Source organism: Corvus moneduloides, chromosome 4, assembly GCF_009650955.1.
Source record: "Corvus moneduloides isolate bCorMon1 chromosome 4, bCorMon1.pri, whole genome shotgun sequence".
Taxonomy (NCBI): Eukaryota; Metazoa; Chordata; class Aves; order Passeriformes; family Corvidae; genus Corvus; species Corvus moneduloides.
In genome coordinates this window covers 58,403,779-58,423,706 of record NC_045479.1, presented here as the reverse complement: position 1 = coordinate 58,423,706, position 19,928 = coordinate 58,403,779, and the positions used below count along the sequence as shown (strand labels likewise).

Genomic DNA, 19,928 nt, shown 5'->3' with positions numbered 1-19,928 from the left:
CAGAGTACTTCTGAAAGACAAGATGCTTCCAAGGATCCTTCCTTATTCAATCTGTATTGGCACACACACTGACAAGTACATGCACTGTGTGCTCAAAGGCTTCCCAGACGCTGACTGCATCCTGCTTTGTTTTATGGCTGCTAACCGACAGAGAAATGTATCTTCTAGGGCTTTGGTTTTGTGATAGTGCCAGGTGATCTACTTTTTAATGCATTTATAATTATGTTTATGTTACCTTAATAATGCAGCTAAAAAGAGCCTACTGGGAGGAGAAAGGGAGAGTTTTTCTTCCCTGAGGGACTTACTGAGCATACTCAAGGCAGAGGATCTTGGAGGCAGAAGAGTCAGTTACAGTCACAAACAAGAGCTTGACACTCAGGAAATGACATTTTTCAGTGAAGAAAAGGTAGCAAATAAAGACTTCAGAGGGGTCTAGAAGCATCTGAAATTGGTGCTACTCAGAAGGTGATTGAGTCGGTAAAAGCAAGGATAACAGACAAAGGATATCAAGCAAATTTCCCTTATTTGAATATTCTTTACTTAAATAATTAAATATTTGCTTTTATTTAAAGAAATTATGTCCTTTGAAGGTTTTAAAATATTATGGTTTTACGGCAGACTCATTAGATGTGAAAGACACAGTGACATCCACCTTGAAACTTTGGTTTCGATGACACCAGATCACAGTTAGAGTAGAACAAAAATTGCTGGCATTTTGTGGAAGCCGAAACATTTTAGGATTTCGTTCACATAATAAAAAGGAATACAATGAATAGTGCGGCCAAAACTCTCTCTTTGAACAAAGGTAACGCTTATATTTATCAGTGTTTTAGGTGTAGGAAGAGTCAACATTTCATTAAATAATATTAAATTATTTAATAATAATTTTAAATTATAATAATATTATAATAATATTAAATTATTTAATAAAATTAAATTTTAAAACAGCAGAAAAAATATTTGCAAAATTCTTTCATCAATGCTACAGGATCACAATAAGGAAAAGCTCACCACGTGTGACACAACTTAGATTGTGGCTGGTTTCAGTCTAGCCTACATGGCCTTAAGGTAATTGTTCACAGTAACAGAAATTCTGAAGGTTGTGCTGAAATTTTCAACCACTATTTTTTTTTTTTTTGATTGATGCTTTCCAAAAATAAGTTTAAAATCCTCAAAGTGAATATTGACTGGGTATATGATGTCTTTAGATCAAATGCACAATGCTTAAAGAGTTTAGAAAATCACAGGATATTTAGGGTTGGAAGGGCCCTCTGGAGATCATCCAGTTCAATCCCTCTGCCAAGGCATGGTCACCTAAAGCAGGTCACCTGGCAGGTTTTGAATGCCTCCAGACAGGGAGACTCCACAACCTCCCTGGGCAGCGTGTTCAGTGCTCTGCCACCCTCAATGTAAAGAAATTCTCCCTCATATCGAAGTGAAGCTTCTTGCGTTTCAGTTTATTGCCATTGCTCCTCATCCTGTCACTGGCACCACAAAAAAGAGTCTGGCACATCTTCTTGGCACCCACCTTTGAGATACTTGTATGTATTAATGAGATTCCCTCTCAGTCTCCTCCAGACTAAACAGGCCCAGCTCCCAGAGTCTCTCCTCATAACAGAGATGCTCCAGACCTTTCATCATCTTTGTGGCCTCTGCTGGACCCTCTCTGGTAGTTCCTTGTCTTTTACTGAGGACATCAGAACTAGAGGAGTTTATGTTATATATTAATAGGTAGTAAAATAAAAAAATACTCAATGAAATATTAGCAAGGTAAGGGAAAAATGTATTTTCTTTTTTTCTTACAGTTTGTGAGTTACAAATGAAATAGACATTTTTAGTTGATAATAAAGAGCTGAACGAGGTTTATTATAGCAACTTTAATACAGCAGTTATGCAGAAAAGCCTACAAATGGACTTTGAGAACTGTAATTTCTTTGGTCGTGGAGTTCATTTCTGTGGTCATAGAGTTCATTTTGCAGCACAAATGCTTCTGCAAAGTCTAAGTGTGACTGCTATCCCTCATGAGCCTTATTAAAACACCTTTAAAGAAATATAATTTATTGATGGATTTGGGCAAAGTTCTTGAAATGAGGATAACATTTGAGATCATAAAAATACAGTGCAAGTTAAATCTCCTGACAGCTACACAGTTAAAAAAAAAAAAAAGAAAATAGATTCTTTTCAAATTTATTCCTCATCAAAAAAATCCAGGGAAAAATAAAAGAGTAGTATTTACTGTAGAGAAAAATTCAAGGGAACTGATCTGGATTGGTTTTCTATCTGCCTCTCATTTGACTGTATCTTTCTGTTAGACAGGCATTCCTTAATCATATGATCCATTGGTAATGAAAGTTCCCAAATCCAGTGTGTCAAGAGCTATAACAATTTTGCTGGGATGTGTACATTTTTTCCAAGACCCATTTATTCTTTCTTGTGTTGACCTCACAAATAACTTGATCTCTTAATTTTCCCAAAGAACTTCTGGCAGTGTAACTACTAGATTTGTGTTGCAAAAATCTCCTGAAGTTATTAAAATTTTTCTCATTTTTAGTAATAGTAATTCTTTTTTGCCTAAAAAGATTAAGATTATCAGGTCACTAAATTATCTTCCATTTCCTTTATCTGTAATAAATACACTTTATAAATTGATATCTGTAATCTTTCTACTTTACTAAGAATATGCTGGACATACAGCATGCTTTGCTCATATTGTCTTTCTTCTGGTTTCTGATACACCTCGTTTTTGGAAACTTCATCAAATCTTAATGAAACATATGTGTATGTATTCTCTTCTGCTTGGAAATTTCCTGTAGTGCTGGCTAGATAAATTCTCTGAATGGTTCTTCATAACAGGCACATCAGAAAAGTGGAGACTAATGCATGCTGACCTGCCATATGGACAGGATTTCACTGAAACCCTTTTTTTTCTTCTCATGAGACATACATACAAATTCCAGAAGCTATGTACACAGTTTTGTGTTTAATAACATAGAGCAGCATACTGTTCACAAAAGTGTGTAGGCACAGATGAATCATGAACATAAACAGAGGGAGACAGATTGTATACATTGATCCTCTGCGTCTAACTCTTACACCGAGCGCAGTGGATGCCAGTCCTTATGCCTGAGGCAGCAGCTACCCACAGAACCTCTACCCTGGTCCTCAGAAGCATCTTATTAACCCCAAAAGAGCCACAGATTCTGTATTACCTGCTGAAAGTCTCTGCTCTGTAAACACCTGCAGTCACCCTGTCTGCTGGGCCTTCAGCATGGAAATATTTGCAGCAACCCTGAGCAGCTTTCTCAGCTTCCCTTGAGTTACGCTCACAGGCTCTGCTCCTCACCTTGTCACTCACAGCAGGATGATGGTATCAAAGGTGGTAAATTTTGTTGTGGAATCAGCTGCTGTGTTGCAGACAGGCACAACAAATTCTCTGCAGAAGTTTGAACAGGGGGCCAAAAACTATAGTTCGTAAAAGAAGACAGATTTTTCAAAGATTGAAAGAGTGGATAGGACACTACAGAGACAAAGGAGGGGCAACGTGCAGAAACATAATAGCCAGAAGACACCAATGACAGAAGTAATCTTTAGACTGTAAAAGGATGAGACAAGAAGGGCTTGAGGGGGATGTATTTTTAAGAAAGAGTAAACAAACAAAATCCCAAAGAACTGGAGCACAGTTGTCCATCCTGTACATTGTGGAAAAAAACAGCACAACATTCCCTCTTTCTGCTAACATCTGGTCCCAAAAGGAAGCCAAAAACCAGTCAAAGAGGAGCAGTTCACTGGCAAACACATGCCAGCATTCTTGCTATCACTGCCACACAGCTCTGGTCCATGTCTCAAGCGCAGAGATTTGATGACTATGTGACTTGAAGAAAATAAATGTATATGAGACTGCTTATTTTTCCCCCAAAATTATGGGGTTTGAGGTGAAACAAAGAATTTCAACTGAGAAAGAAGAAAAAAAAGAAAAACTACAGTACTGTGTAGTCAAATTCAAGATGTTTCTCAACATGGGGCCTTTGGCTGAAGACTTCAAGAAGAGGTGGAGATCCCAAGATGCTGTGCAGGAATTGCCTCCCCTCAGCACACACATGACATGTTTAAATATCCAGCCAGCCACAAGATGTCAGCACACTCAACGGGAATTCCTACAAAAACCAAAACCTGTATAAATGGGGTATTTCTGTGTCACACATCTCTCCTCCTGCTATTAATGGGAAAAAATGATGTTTCTGAGGAGTTACATGAAATTTCACATTCAGGCTGTGCCTTTAAAGTGGAAATACCTGATGTATCATGGTCTGGCCATAGTACCTTAATGAGAGTACACTGCTGAAACAGAATGGAGAGCATGGTTTTCTCTTCCCATTCTGAAACCAATGGATGGGTGTTGGACAAGGATCTAAAATAGCTTATAAACACATGAATAATATTCAATAACAGAATTTAAGCTCTGGCTGGCTGCTTAGATGTTTTAGACTGCACACTCAGCCTTGAAATCCTGCTTCAGTACCTCTCCAGAAAGTATTTCAACTCAGTAAAATGTCCAGATACCTCTTTTACAGCCTTCATAATCACAGTATCTATAAACCCTTAAATACAAATTGTACAGGTGTGCTCTGGCTTGTGTGTTAAGTACCGTAAGTGGAGACCATATGGGATGTGAGCATAGCACAAAATAAATTAATCATGTCCACTTTCTTTCTAAAATAGTTCAGACTCAAGATTTCATGATATCAGTAGTCTTTTGCAACTTGCATACTGACCAAAATATTCAGTGAGTTGTTCCTATTACTGCATTCCGATGTACAAATAATCAAATTTCACCTTGGGCAGGAGAATGCCTGGAGTCTTCCTGTAAAATACAGTCAGAATTCCCTCTACGTTATTTGAATTCTTTCAGCATGTCAACATATCCACGGAAGATGGTATATGGGAGGCTTTCTGGGGAGACTGGGGTAGCTAGATTCTCTAGGCCTGACTTCCATATTAGGTAAATGTTCCAGTTTGGCCAAATTTAGAAATATATCCTCTGCGAGAAGGCAGGTCACAACCCCTCCCCCACCAGGTTCAGGAAAAATAAATTTTCCTTGAAGGAAAGCAAAGGAGATAAAAACTATTTCTTTAACAAGCACATGGGAAAAGGAAAATAATGCTAAATAATAAAATCTCTCACTGTGGAGAAAAAAACCTGGGAAAGTGTTCGAGTCCTCCCTTCGGTCTCCTTGGAGCTGGGGCTTGGGCCAGGGCCAGGCACTCTGTACCCGGTGGAAAGTCCTCCTGACATGCTCTGATTTTGAAGCAGTCCAGTAGAAAAGGGAGAAAATCTGAAATTCCAGGGAAGGAAAAACAAAGTTCAACTCTCAGTCTCTCTCCGGAGGAAAAAAACTGAAACAACTGGCCAAAAGCTGACCGGGCAGCCGCAAGCCGGGTGCCTCCTCCCTCCCCTGCCGCAGCTGAAAAAAAAAGTTGCTATCTGTGTGTGACCTTGAACAAGCTGCAAACTGCTTTGAAAAAGTTTTGCTCAGTTTTTCCTTCCCCCTCTCAGGCTCAGTTTAAAGGCATAGAAAGGCACAAAGTTAATTTCTGGGCATAGGGCAGCGATATGGGATACACATCATAAAGTCACCCCAAGACAGTAAACTAGTAGTCAAAATTAGTACAACAATATTAGTGGGCATCTGCATAATATACAAGTTTTTTGGAAATACCAGCATGACTTCTATAGAGGAGAGTTCTGTAATGTGGATGTTTTAGTACTTTTTTTTAAGAAAGTCATCAAACATGAAAATAAGAATGATTTAGTTGATATAGTCTATCTGTATTTTCAAAATATTTGACAATACCATCTCTCAAACCTTTTAAATTAAATCATAGAATCTTGGAATAACAGAATATTCTGAGTTGGAAGGGACCCATCAGGATCATTGAGTCCAACCCCTGGCCCTGTGCAGGACACTCCGAGGATCACACCACGTCACCATGGACTGAGGGGGCTGAGGTGAGACTTGTTCTTTACAGTGACTTCATGCAAGTCCTAGAAAAGGCATTTTGTAGGGAGCTTGGAAAGTTTGCTGTTAATACTAAATTATTCAGAATAGGAAAACTGCAGACTGACTGTGAAGAATTGCTGCAGAAACTTATGAGGCTGATTGAGCAATAAAATGGCAGATGGAATGCAGTGCAGAAAAATGTGAAGTGATGCACAAGAGGAAAAAACCCACAAATTCACATATAAAATTATGAGCTCCAAGCTAAGTGCTACCTCTCAGAAGAAAAATCTTGAGATAATGAGAGTTAGCTCCACAAATATGTCAGTTCTATGCTGAATAACAGACAAAAACCCAAATCAAATGTTAGTAACTGTCAGGAAAAAAATAGAACAAAACAGAGAACAAGACCATTCTCAGTTGAATTAATAATGAAACACCTTTAAAACACAGTTCTGACCTCTCTCCCATACTCCTCCCATATTTAAAAGGATATAGCAGAATTTGAAGTTATTAGCAAAATAGTTGAAGCAACAGTAATTAGTAAAGGTGAGGATTTATTTCCAAATGTGACAAAACTGAGGCTTATAAAGTGAGCTAAAACTCTTCTATCTAGAGAAGAAACAAATTAGAAGGAAGACAAAACAGGTCCATAATCTGAGAAAAAGACTGAGCAGAGAGATGGCCCCCAGATGCTTGGCCCTTTCTGACTGACCTAGTACAGCCATTCCACTGTGCTGACCACATTCTGGCCAAGAAGCAGTATGAATTTATAAGAAGCACTTTGGCTATTATTTAGCTGTTGGCTAGTATCCCTTCCAGAGCTTTTATTAGCTGTGATGCTGCCATTTATCATGCACATTTTGATTAGCAATTTCACTTTTTTTTAAGAAAATAAGTAGAAAGCATTTGAGAACAAAGTTTAGGAATAGCATAATGATGGTGTTACTCTTATTATAAAATAGAAAAGTAATATCTATAATCTGGTAATCTTCCCATATTAATCATTACCCAGGTAAAAGTCTAATTGAAATTAATGAACATTTTCTCAGAGGAATGGTTTCAGGATTCTCTTCTATATAGATTATTTATATCATGCTCATCACCATCGTTTCTGAATGTGTTCCAGTAGTACATTAAGCAGTGTGACTAACATCTGTCACATGTTTTTTTCTTCAGTCTCTCTCCAGGGAGATAAATATATGCAGTAGAGTTTCTTGTATCCAAAAGGAATTTTGCCAGGTGAAGAGAGGAAGAGAAGATAAAAAAAAACAAGGTGGGGAAAATATTTTTGGTTTGTTCTATTAATATACAATTTGCTTTATTTTTATATCAGTAAAATCATGGGAAAAAATATGTACTGCATTTAGACCTTGCTATTTCAATTTGCAGCCTCACTTTTGAGTATGACCTTGATGCTGAATTAAGCTTCAAGTAAAATAAAGTTATATGCATTAATCTGACTCACTTTCTTTTCTGAACTAACAGTGGCAATCAGAAGACAAAACTATGAATCATGTTTTGTTAATGCAAAAGAAAATAATGTCACCAATCATGAAGTATTAACGTTTTTTCAAGGATGATAATTGAACAATATCTAGTTACTAAGAAACTGTGTTAACATTTTAAAATATTTAATTATTTTAAATTGAAGTTGATTTTTAAAATAAAATAATTCATATACACGGATTAATTAACAAAAATTTGCAGTGAAGTTTAGCAAAATAGTACCATTCACTGTTTGAATTGGAATATATCTGCATCATTTTTAAGCCACCCTAACACAGATTGATATGTAATTTTCTTTTCAAACCACTTCAAGATATTTTCTTCAAGGAGCAGTTACTATGACCGAAATCAGAATTTTACAGATGTCATTAGTGAAAGAGGAAATGACTCATATAGTGAAAAATTGAACTAATGCTATGTTCTTGGTTGACTGTGGACCATACTGCTTCCCCAAACAAAAGAACAAAACTAGAGTAATTAATAATAGACTATCACAGTTGGAAAACCCTCCATCATCTTTTTTTCAGAGTTCACTATGAAAGTGGCTTCTCCTTCTTTATTTAGAGAAGAATGGGGATTGTAATTTTACAAGCAGCTGAGAAGTGGAGTAGAGTGCAAATAACCATCCCATCTTGGATGTGACCTTGGCTGCCTCCTTCCAGTTAAGATAGCCAAAACTAAAGAAGGATTTCAAGGAAGCATCTATGGCCTATCCACGGGTAGTATTCTACAGCCCATAAAATGATCAATGTCATGTGTATTATTGTGCTGAAGAGTTTGGGGAAGTATCTTAAGAATGTACCCCAGTAGCACACAGACAAAAAGACTGTCCTACACTAGGCTGTCAGGCATTTGTTAAAGACCTTGATGAAATATTGAATTGCTTAGTTCCGTAATATTAAAGGAAACTTGGCCCTGCTGTTATTAAATAGGTCTTCCTTTTCTCAGTGACAGACTTCCCATTCTAGCTAATGACAGCAAACACATCTGAATATTTATTATGTGTTGAAAGCACAAATATTGGATAGAGACAGAATATAATAATGCCTTTTATTTTTCTTGAGGCGATCTGTCTTGGCATTCTAAGTGCCACAGATAAAAGCAGCAATAATAAAAAAAAAAAGATAAAGAAGATGTGAATGTCTCAAAATAACAAAGCATTACTGAGTAAAGGCTAAAATCATCTTAAGGCATCAGGCTGAAAGCCATCCAAAAATGACCTATGAGAGCATCCTGTAAAATTACAAACCTATGCCTTTGCCAGAAGCAAGCCTTCCCCAAGCCTTAGGCTGCAAAGGTGAATTTTTTCAGAGCTTGGATCCAGAAATAGTTCATATCTCCTAAGAGGGTTAAAAGGTATAGGGAGTGCCAGAATTTCTGCAAGAGGTGCAAGTTGCATAATAAAACCACTGACTATGGATCTGAGACTATACCTCATTTTCTTTATGTCATTTAGTATGGCTATGTGATAAACGAGATCAGAATTATTCATGCTGATGAATACCTAAGGAATTGCCCTATGGTAGATCTGGATATTGTGTGTGCCACATACACAAGACTTAGACATGCAGTTTAACTGAGTCTAGTGACCTTTAAAATCATGCCTGTTTTTCACTCATGAATCATCACTTTGTTTAGCAGGCAGTTAATGTTCATTCACATTTCTAGCCTCTGTTGACCTCCTTCCAGCCTATGTCCCTTACTGCAACAGATGAATGTTCTGAGGTAAGAGTAAATCAGGGTACAAATCAGCAAGTTGTAGCTATTCAGTGACTATTTTATTTAAATATTCACAATGAGCTTAAACACCACACACACACTCAAATTGTAATCACAGACCTATCTGTAGGAGGAACAGGGAAGATCTTTTCCTACAAGCTTTGATAGTGTCTCCAAAATGTAATTGATTTATTTTAGATAAAAATGGACTGTGAAAGACCAAATGTCTCCCCAGACCGTTTCCCTGGTGAAGAGAGTGCTCTGGTCAAAATCTAATTGCCAGGATTTGATATTTCTTCCAAAGGACAATTCTTGCTAGACAAATTGATGATTTTGGCCTTCTGGCATTACTTTTTTCTAAACCAGACAAAAATTATTTTGAGCAAAAAGAAGCACCAAGTGCAAACATCTTTGCCATTTCTTTGCTTATTTCCCCTTCAGCTCTGAATCTTTCATTCCTTTCCCATTCTGTATGCCCATATCATCTCTTCCCACTCTCTCTTCCTCTTTCCTGCTGCTGTCGTTCTTTTACTTTGCTTGTACAAACAACATTTATTTCTTTTTCATTTTGCACTTAACTTCTTGTTTGTGTTCACTGCATTCCTTTGACAGAAGGCATCCTGCTCTCTGTCTTGCTTCCGGTTGACCTCCCTCCCTCCTTTTGAGTTTCTCATCCCTCTACTTTCAATGTGACTGTCTCTCTGTATACACCCCCAGTATACCCTTTGAGTGTATGCATGCATATAGAACAGACAATCCCATCTTTTATCACACCTTTTAAGCTGCACAGAGCTTCTAGCTCTTGATCTCCTTATCTCACACATTCTGTGTCATGTTTTTATGCTGTGATTAATAAAAAGCCTGTGTTGGAAGCTTTTAGCTATATAATAGCAAATAAAACTACACTTTGGTTTGTTGGGGTTTGTTGATGGACCATTAAAAAATTAACAAATTATCAACTCCCATATGGATTCTATTCAATAACTGACTGAAACCCTAGACTTTCTGAGGGTATCTTGGCTCTTTGAGTAGCAGCCAGCCTTGTGGCAACTCATCCAAACTTCTTGCCTAACACATGTTCTTGTTGAATTACAGAGTCCCTTCCTTTCCACCTTTCTCCAAGGACACTAGCTCTTGGTATGAGTGATCCAGTATGATGATGCTGAAATCAGTCTGGGAGTTGAGCTGAGCTGAGCTGAGCTGAGCTGCCATATCACTGTGCTTGGGGGATGAGACAACCCTATAGCAATCCCATTTGGGCAGTCAACATATAGTGGGCAGGGAGTTATAACACTGTACTGGCATTAGGCCAAAACACAGCATGTTTATGGCAGTGTTCTAGTCAGGGTCTTCCCCAAAATACCCAGATCTGGAGAAGATGGTAAAGTATTACACTTCCCAGTGACTTTCATCTCTACTATTTGTTTACTGCCTTAGCAACAGGGTATCAGAATTTATTTTTGAAAGCTGAGGTAAACACTGGCAATAAGACTGAAGATTTCAGAGTTTTTTTCAAACAAAATCCATCATATCTGTCTTTGCTTAGAATCCCATTAGACCTTTGTATGTATACTTATTGATGACCTGTATGGAATAATAGCATTAAGATGACAAACATAATTCTCTGTGCTCAACCAGTAAAAAAAAGCAAAATGCTTTCATCCAAACGTCAAATACATAGTTTGGATAAATCCACGAGGGTAATGTTCACTCTCTGCAATAGACCATCTGGCACAGAAGTCACTGTGCCAATTAATATACATGGAATGACTGTTAGCACTACAGATAGTAAATATTTCAGACTAATCTTTTTTGTCGTTTATCAGCTACACTCATCCTTCAAAATTTGTGGTCAGAATCTCCAGCATGTTGGAACACATTGATCACATTCAGACTTTTACTATCCTGCAAAACCTTTGCCTTCTTTTAAATTGTTTTATAGTGCTGCTTTCCACTTTTTTTATAAAGGTTGAAAGATTGTTATGAAGCAACCGCACAGTTAGCATTATTTGTCTGAGTTGCCTTTCTCATTAATGTATATGTATTGCCTTACTAATGTTATGCTTAATCCAAAGATTGTGATTCGCTTCTTTTTCTCTAAGGAAAAGGTAAATACAGTTTTAGTAATACAACCCTAATGGCTATTTCAGAAGAGAGAATACTATGTTTGCTATATTAATTAACAAGTTGATTCTGCGGAGGCTTGGTCAACTTTTCACCTCACCTAAAATCATTTACCATGGCTGTATTTCAGTTATATTTCTAAGAGACCTGTGAAGTTCTTTTATAATACCCAGGAACTATTATTTTAATGGTACTCAAAGAAAATTTTTGAATGTTAATTTGTTTTCCAGAGCCATTTGACAAAGCTCTAAATAAAGCTGTATAGGAGCCAAGGAAAATGTTCTCCAAACAGTGTTCAAAGTGCTTCAGAAACACCATAGTTTGGAATCTTACCCTTTAATGTTGGAAACTTAGCAATGAACCATTCAAAACCTTTCTCATTATAATACAATACCAGCAGTAAAATAAATTGTGTGATGGTGGAAGTAGCAGATCAGGATTTTTTTTATTTTTCAGGCCATCACCTTGCAGTTTAAAAGAAAAAGTGAAAAAAGAAAATTATCAAAACACAGCTGATTTTGTTTGTTTATTTTCTAGTTGCCTTTAAAGGTGTTGAGAGACGGGCAGAAACTTTGCATATTACTCGTATGGAAACTTGGGGTATGCATACAGAGCAGTGCAGACTGAGCCTCTGCAATGTGATCAGAGAAGGGATTTTTGAAGATGGCTTCAGCACTTCTCACATCTGACCATATTCTGCATTGCATCACAGGAAGCATTCAACTCATTATGAAAAAAGTATGCTTTTTTAAGTATCAGGATTGAAACATACCTTCATGAATGTGAATAGCATAGGATCATAGAATTAGAATCATAGAATGTTTTGGGTTAAAGATCACCTAGTTCCAAACCCCCTACTGTGGACTGGAACACCTTCCATGAGATCAAGTCATCCTCAAAGCCCCATCCAATTCTGCCTTGAGCACTTTCACGGATGGGACGTCAGCAACTTTTCTGGCCAACCTCTGCCAGTGCCTCATGGCTCTCACACTAAAGAATGTCTTTCTAGTATCGAATCTAAACCTACCCTCATTCAATTTAAAGCCATTACTCCTTGTCAAATTAACAAAAATATTACAAAATGTCTGATTTGAAAGTTTTCTGCAAATTTTGTTATAACTGAAATTACATACTGATTTCACCAGTCCGACTCCCACTGTTACCTGAGGCCAACAGCTTCAGTAATGCAACAGGAGTTCTCAGTAAATGAACAGATAAGTGTGTTTGGCTATTTCTGGAATCTGTAATGCAGACATTCATGCTAAGCAAATTGGCTTTATTTTGCAACAAGTGCACTGCAATGCTCTGTGAGGATTCAGAAATTTCTTGGGACTTGAGACATACACATACACGAAGAGGCTTTATGAAACACTAACTTAAGCCAGTTTTGTTTATATTGCCCTTGATAAGTTGTTAACTTCCCAGAAATGAGCCCACTCTATCATTTCTAGGGCAGTTAGTCCTCTATGTATTTAGTGGAATTGAAAGAAAATTAATTTTAAGAACAGGTGGGAATTTAGGACAAAAATATCCCATATTTTTTTAAATCACAGTCTCAAATATGTGGCATTGTTTTCCGTTAGAGAGAAGAGGCGGATGCAAAATTATAGATATTTTAGAAAGTGCCAAATCAGATTTTCATATCCGCATTATAGCACATATGCATGCCTATAGAAGTTGAAATTCCTGTTGCCATAAGTAAATTTGTGTTTAAACACCTAAAAACAAAGCTCAGGGAGTGATTAAATTATGTCTGAAGAACTTTACATTGCTAGAACGTAGTCCCCTATGCTGACTTTGTAATTCAGCCATGTCCTTTCTTGTCCTGGATGACTTGCAGGCCAACTGAAGTTTTTAATTATGTGTTTATAAATGCCCATAGGCATAGGCACTCACTGTTTTCCTGTGTGAAACTTTGCTTTCTGGTATATCTTCATCTTTCTCTTTCATGTCAGGGTTTTTTTGTTTGATTTTTTTTTTTTTTTACTTTCAGCATACTCATTTCATGTTTGCAAGATCCTGGTTTTGAGCTATGGGAGAAAAAACAAATTCAAATCTCTAAGACAAACTTATTTTTAATATTACTTATTTAATAACCTACTGTGATGGTTTTGTGGAGTACAAGTGTACAAAGGCTAAATTCCAGAGCTTTAGGAGAGTACCTAAAAAAGGCCAGGAAATCTCAGTTACAGGGTTCACTATAAAGACTAAGATATTCTCTGAAATATGTAATTACTGTGAGTAGTATATATTACTAGCTTCAACCCCTGCATTGTAGTGAATAATAGTTTTTTAAGCTGTGAATTAAAGTCTGCTGTTGGTGAAGGAATAAAAACTGAGGACAAATTTTATTGTCTGACCAAAGCATAAAAGAATTCCCCTGTGCTGATAGGTATAAAATTCTTGAATATGTTTAGAAACACTGTCTTTTGACAGTCACTCTTTGAATTTGTATTAACAAAATAACTGTTTCCAATTTCTACTGTTCTTTACCATGTACTAGCACTTGATGTTGAGGGCATACATTTTTTTATAGTGCAAGGGAACAGTGTTCATTCAAGTGACCTTGTAGGCACTGTTACATTTTAAAGAACAAATAGCAGATATGAGACATTAAACATGAATTTATGAATTCCAATTTATTTGGTAAAAAAACATTTTCATTGCAACCTTCACTTGCATTGTGAGCTAAATCATGATTGAGATGTTTAAGGCCATGATTCCACAAACATTTTTCTCGGTGATAGAATGGCTTATATAGTTCTTATCTTCTCCCTCTCTTCCACTGTTTACTCCTATCCTTTCTCTCCCTTTCAACTGTACTATAATCTTCACAGAAGGGAACAGGCTAGCCTGAAGTTACTGCTGGGACCAACCTCTCAACCAAACCTCACAGGAGTGTGTCACAGAGGTGTAAAAAGAGACTTTTTCCAACCAGAAGTGATTTATGAATAATCAGATCAGGCTGAAAAGAAGAGATGCTATGAGATATTACACAACTTGTAAATGAGAATCATATGCAAGAGTGGCAGGATACAGGCAGAAATTTATTCAGAGATGGATTTTTTTTTTTCACAGTCTACACAGGCTTAAAAAGCTTATGTATTTCTTGTTCTCTCACCACGTACCCATATTTACCTCTAACTGGGAAAGCAGAGCTCCCACAGACCAGTGGTCTCCATGCAGAGCATATGTTAACACAAAATCCTTGGAAGAACTGTGACAGCTGTCCTGAAAGTATATTCTTGAAATTCTCAGCACTGTGAACAGCGACCATCTCTACTCTCAACTCAAGACCTCAGGAGGGTATGGAACGGAGTGATGGGATCCATACACAGCAAACTGTGGCCCAGAGAGTGGACATGTGCCCGGGCAAAAGAGCATTTCTGTATTACTACTCTTAAAGATTTACCTGTTCATTTTTGAGCATCTCTAGGTTCATAATAGTGCAGTTTTTTCATAATATCATCAATACAAAATCAGAGCACAAAATCAGAGTAAGGAGCAATGAGCTAGGCACAAATGAAAAATATGAATGTTTGTGTCCCAGGGCATGTTTTCCCAATCATTTTAATCTTTTTAGAATTACCCCTTTGCTTCAGGAATAAATAAAAATAATTTTTTTTTCAGGAATAAATAAAAATAAAAATACAAATATTTCTAAAACAAAAATCGAAATAGAAGTTATCTCTCAGTGTACATTGTCTTCTCTATATCCTGACTTTTCTGAAAATTTAGCCCAGGGTGGTTAGACTGTGAAGAAGGAAAGAGAAGATGGATTCTTATGCATGAGCTCCAAGGAGTTTTAAGAATATGGGATTGACTGGAGGGAGAAAATGTAAAGTCAAGGGCAGAAAGGAAAACCACTAAGAGCAGAGAAGAAAAGGGAAAGAGGGCAAGTGAAGAGCATGAGGGGGTGTAACATTATTTTAGCAGTATTATGAAATGTAAGGAGGGGCAGAGCTGTGCTGATAATTGAATTGAAATTAGAACAACTATTAGCCTTCTGGAAGACTTAATATGTTCTATTCTTACCAGCAGCAGATTAACATGAGAATATAAAAAAAAAAAAATGCAGACAACAACAACAACAAAAATACAACTTTTTGGTACAATTAAAATGTCACTAGAGACTTTTTACTAGAAGAGCAACAACATCGTGCAGAAACACTGTGATTCTTCCAAGTCAAAGGTAAGAGAAACCTTGGGTGAACTTGCTTCCTTCTCCCTGCCCTCAGAAGTACAAGCCTCAGAGTGGGACGGTCCTTGATGCCTGCCAGCTCTAATGTGAGAAAGCTCTGTCTGCAATTCAGTAGCTGCATGGTACAGGAAGGCTTTTATGAAGAGAGGTGCCAGATCTTTTATAGTTCAACCAGGTATCAAGATCTTTGTTTAGAGCTAGCAAACCCCAACTGTTTTTACTGCTCTGGGAATCCAGCTAGAAAAACCTTTGTAGACAAGAAATACACAACAAAGTCCAGCAGGTTCCTTGAAGCGTGGGTTTAAGCAACTGAAAATGAGAGAGGAAAGAATTCCTGGGACTTCTCCAAGGACCGAGGCAGAGTGTGCCTTTCCTCTTTGACTCTCTGATTCTGGTTTTCAAAGACCACTATCACAGCAGTCCTTCTAAGAAGAGAGATCATTCAGTGTACTTCCTCTGCCTTAGAGGATTCTCTGATTGTCCATTAATATTTCTCTCTCTGGTGCATAAATGCATGCCACAGAGGGTAGATAATGTTTGGGATATTTGGGGTTTTTTCTGGGTTTGATGTGTTTTTAAACATATGGGCTTAATATTCTGGTAATAAGTACACTGACAGAAACAGAGTTTTGTACATGCACAAAGAGGTTCAAATTGCTCTTTGTCTGGAGTCCCTTTCAAGGACAGATGCAACATATGGGAAGTGGGGAGGTGGGACTAGACTGCTAAGTAGCTGTCACAGTCTTATTTAGGATCCATGTGGAACCATGATACCCCAGGGAAATCATCACTGAACTCTGTTCTTGGAGATATTACTTTTTCAGCACAGGGAACATGAACACTGTTCTGGCCTCTCAATCTCCACATGACACGTTCACCACTTATCCAATATTACGGCTTACTTCTGTGGGTTTAAGAAAAGGACCTACTATTTTGAGTGGCCTCCAAGAATCTGAAAAAGGTAAGAGTGTGCCCTGATGAAACAGACCAGATCCCATAAGATGGTACAGCGCATAGTATCTGACTGTACTGGTGAAATGGGAATGAAAGGTATTAACTGTCTGTCACGAGAAGGTCAGGACAGGCCAGGACACAAGTTACAACAATAGCTGACAAAAGTAGAGTGTATGAGAATCGGATGACTGCGCTGTATGATCGTGCTAAGGCAGACAGCTAAAGAAAGCAATTTGGTACATTTTTTAAAACAGTTTCTCCCAGTTAAATTAATTAAAAAGATTAAATTAACAATCAACTTATTTTTTAAAAGTTATTTTTCTTTGAAATTTAAATAAGTTAATTTAAAAGCAAAGTTATATTCCTCAATATCCAAAATCCATGTGTTTCTCCAAGTGCAAATATAAGACCCACACAGCTTTGATATGGGAAGAGATTCTGAGAGCCTGAAAAAGGGAATGGACTCAGAAGGAGAGAAGATAATTCTGAGAAGAAAAATAATAGACAGAATTAATTATGGAAATGACTCATTCAAATACTATGGCAAGACAAAAAAGTGCACTTCAGGGCAGACCAGAGTTTATTAGGAAAACAAGTAAAAGCAAACTATTCAAATGACAGTGGAGTTACCAGCTTAATACTCTTTATTCCTTATGTCATATTATTCAAGCAGACTCAGACTATGACATGTATTTAGATACTAAATTTACCTCTTTTTTCTAGGTTACCATGGGATAAGTGAAAAGAGATGGGGTTCTCTCCGAAGATAGTCCAGAACAGAAGCATTGTACAGGCTTATACAGGTTTGTAATCCTGCTGTGCAATACTCCTTGCTGGCTGTAACTGTCCTTACTGCAGATGGTGTGATTGATACCTATGGATCCCTTCTGAAATTAATTGTGCTCTGAGAACAGCACTGGAGCAATGGGCAGCAGAATCTCCTTGTCTTGTGCAGCTCCATCGCATGCACCGAGGACCAGGGACAACCCTTGGGGCTGGCACAATATCAGTGTGAGCAGAGCCATCAATCCTTTCCCCTCACCTTTCATCAATAAACAGGAAGCAAAATTGAGTGATGTGAAGATCCATAACAACATCTTGAAAAACCATTGATGACAATTTTTTGAATTGTTTAGAAGAGTTTTACAGAACTGATCTGTGTTTTCCTCCTAGCAAGATAAATAATTTATATCTGGTTTTAGGTACAGGCTGAATATTTTGATTTTTAATTTTCAGACAAAGACAGTTATAGTACTTTGTTTTGTAAGCCTGTGACAAAGAAAAACAGAGGAGGGTAGAAAGTGAAGCCATAAACATCTATGCAAAAATCAGATTCTTCAAGATGATCAATGATCTTTTGGAAATCAATTCTTAGGCAAGGAATCAGTTTTGAAACAAATTCCACCACTATAGTATCATAAAAATCACCTTATTGAAATCGTTGCTCATGTAATATGTTCATGCCCTGTTCTTTAGTATCTCCTTAAAAATATGAGGAAAACTCATACAACAGTTCTAAAATTTATATACTTTCACTTCAACCAATAATAATATTTACTATGGTGTATGTTCTGAATCATATTACAGTATCATGTGAAAGATCTGCTTCTGCATATTTCATCCTTCCATCCAAGCATTCAGTCACGGATGTGCTTCACTCTTGCTATTTGCAGTTTAATTTCCTCTATTATTAAGGTTAAAGGGAGCTTACATTTTTTGTAAGTAACCACTAATGGAAATTGGAGCTCAGGGAGCTGACTCTTGTCACAAACCAGAACAATTGAACTGCCAATCCTGAGCACAAGGAACAAAGCAGAAAATGGATAGATAGGCACCTCTGAGGAGTGTTGTTGACATAATCTTTTTTCTTATGTCAATAGATGAAGGCAGAGTCTATATGCACTAAGAAGAACTTAAACTAATAAAATGTAACTTGATATATTGCTTCTGAATATTCAATATTTTAAAGGAAGATTGCCACACCTCTGAGACCTAGTACCAGCTTCTTCACCAAAGGAATACATGCAGCCAACAGAAAGTATTTGATCATCCTTTCTTCCTTTCTTCCTTTAAAATATCTTTAATATTTACTGAGATAATACAACAGCATTTATGTCTTCTGCAATATTTTTTTTTGTTCTGAAGAGCACTTTTGTAAATCTGCTTGCTAAACCCATGTGGTTGTCCAAGATGAATAATTTAAACTATACATATGTTAGTAACTTGACCCAAGGAGTGCATGAAATGTAACAAAAATGCTCATATCATGCATGAAAGAAACTATGGACTAAACAATCTATTGTTCTCTTACAGGTAAAAAGATTGTCTTATCATCATGACTTGCTGTAACATAGTTTTTCTCAGGAAATACCTTCTTTGCAAAGATGTTTTTAAGGCAGAAAAATATACTTTTTCTCCTCTTAAGACTGAATATTATAATTTCCCAGCAAAGCTTTCTATGATAAAGAAGATTTTAAAAATTGAAATAAAATAATTTGAAAGGATACTAACATAAAAGACAAAAAAAAATTGTTGAGACCTGAAGGTATTTTTAACATGTAATGTCATCTTGGGGGTCACATCTGGCACAGCAGGACAGCTGATGTCATCAAAACTATTTTAGTCACTGAAACTTATTTTCATCCTTTTAGTCTGTGACTCACCCACGAACAGACAGAATCACTGAGGCATTCAGGTAGCAGTGACATCTGGACTAGGCCAACACTGCTGATCAGAGAAGAATTAGCTAGAGTGGGTTGCTGCAGATGGTGTACAGTCAAGGTTTTAAGTATCTCCAAGGATGTAGATTCCACGACCACTTTGGGCAACCTCTACAAGATTCTGGCCATACTCACTGAACCCCCCCCCCCCCCCCCCCCAAGTTTTGGTCTCAGGTTTAGGTGGAATTAAAACTGTGCCCACTGCCTCTTATCCTTGGATCATTGGATACCACAAAGGAGAGACTGGTTCCACTTTATTTAATGTCCTCAAAGATATTTTTAAGTGCATAAGCCCCATGAGGCATCTCTTCTCCAGGCTGAACTGCCCCAGCTCTCCAAACCACTCATGACAGATGCTTCATGTTATTAATCATCTTTGTGGTCTGTGGCTGAAGTCGGTCCAGTATGATCATGCCTTTCTTCAGCTGGAAATTTAGGACTCCAGATGTATCTCGCCAGTGCTGAGTAGAGGAGAAGGACTGCCTACCTCAACCTGCTGGCAATGCTTCTCCTACTGCACCTCAGGAGGCTGTCGGCCTGCTTTGCTGCAAGGGTGCATCCTTGGCTGATGTTCAACTTGTTGTCTATCAAGGAAATAAACATAACAAAGGTATTTGTATATTTTTATATCAAGTTGAAATGAATGTGCAGCCATCATGAATTGTAGCACTTCAGATTAGTTTAAAGGCAGTGTAAGCATGAAGG

At 37.3% G+C, this 19,928-nt stretch overlaps 1 long non-coding RNA gene across 7 annotated transcripts in view; it reads right to left on the bottom strand.

Moving 5' to 3' along the window:
- Window positions 1-19,928, bottom strand: part of LOC116442818 — a 114,617-nt gene that overhangs the window by 74,977 nt on the left and 19,712 nt on the right. For 6 of the 7 annotated variants that reach the window (XR_004239656.1, XR_004239657.1, XR_004239654.1 and 3 more), the window contains one exon: window positions 19,711-19,807. The exons of the other annotated variant lie outside the window; for it this stretch is intronic. This is a non-coding gene — a long non-coding RNA (uncharacterized LOC116442818). The remainder of the gene's footprint in view (window positions 1-19,710; window positions 19,808-19,928) is intronic. 7 annotated transcript variants of the gene reach the window in all.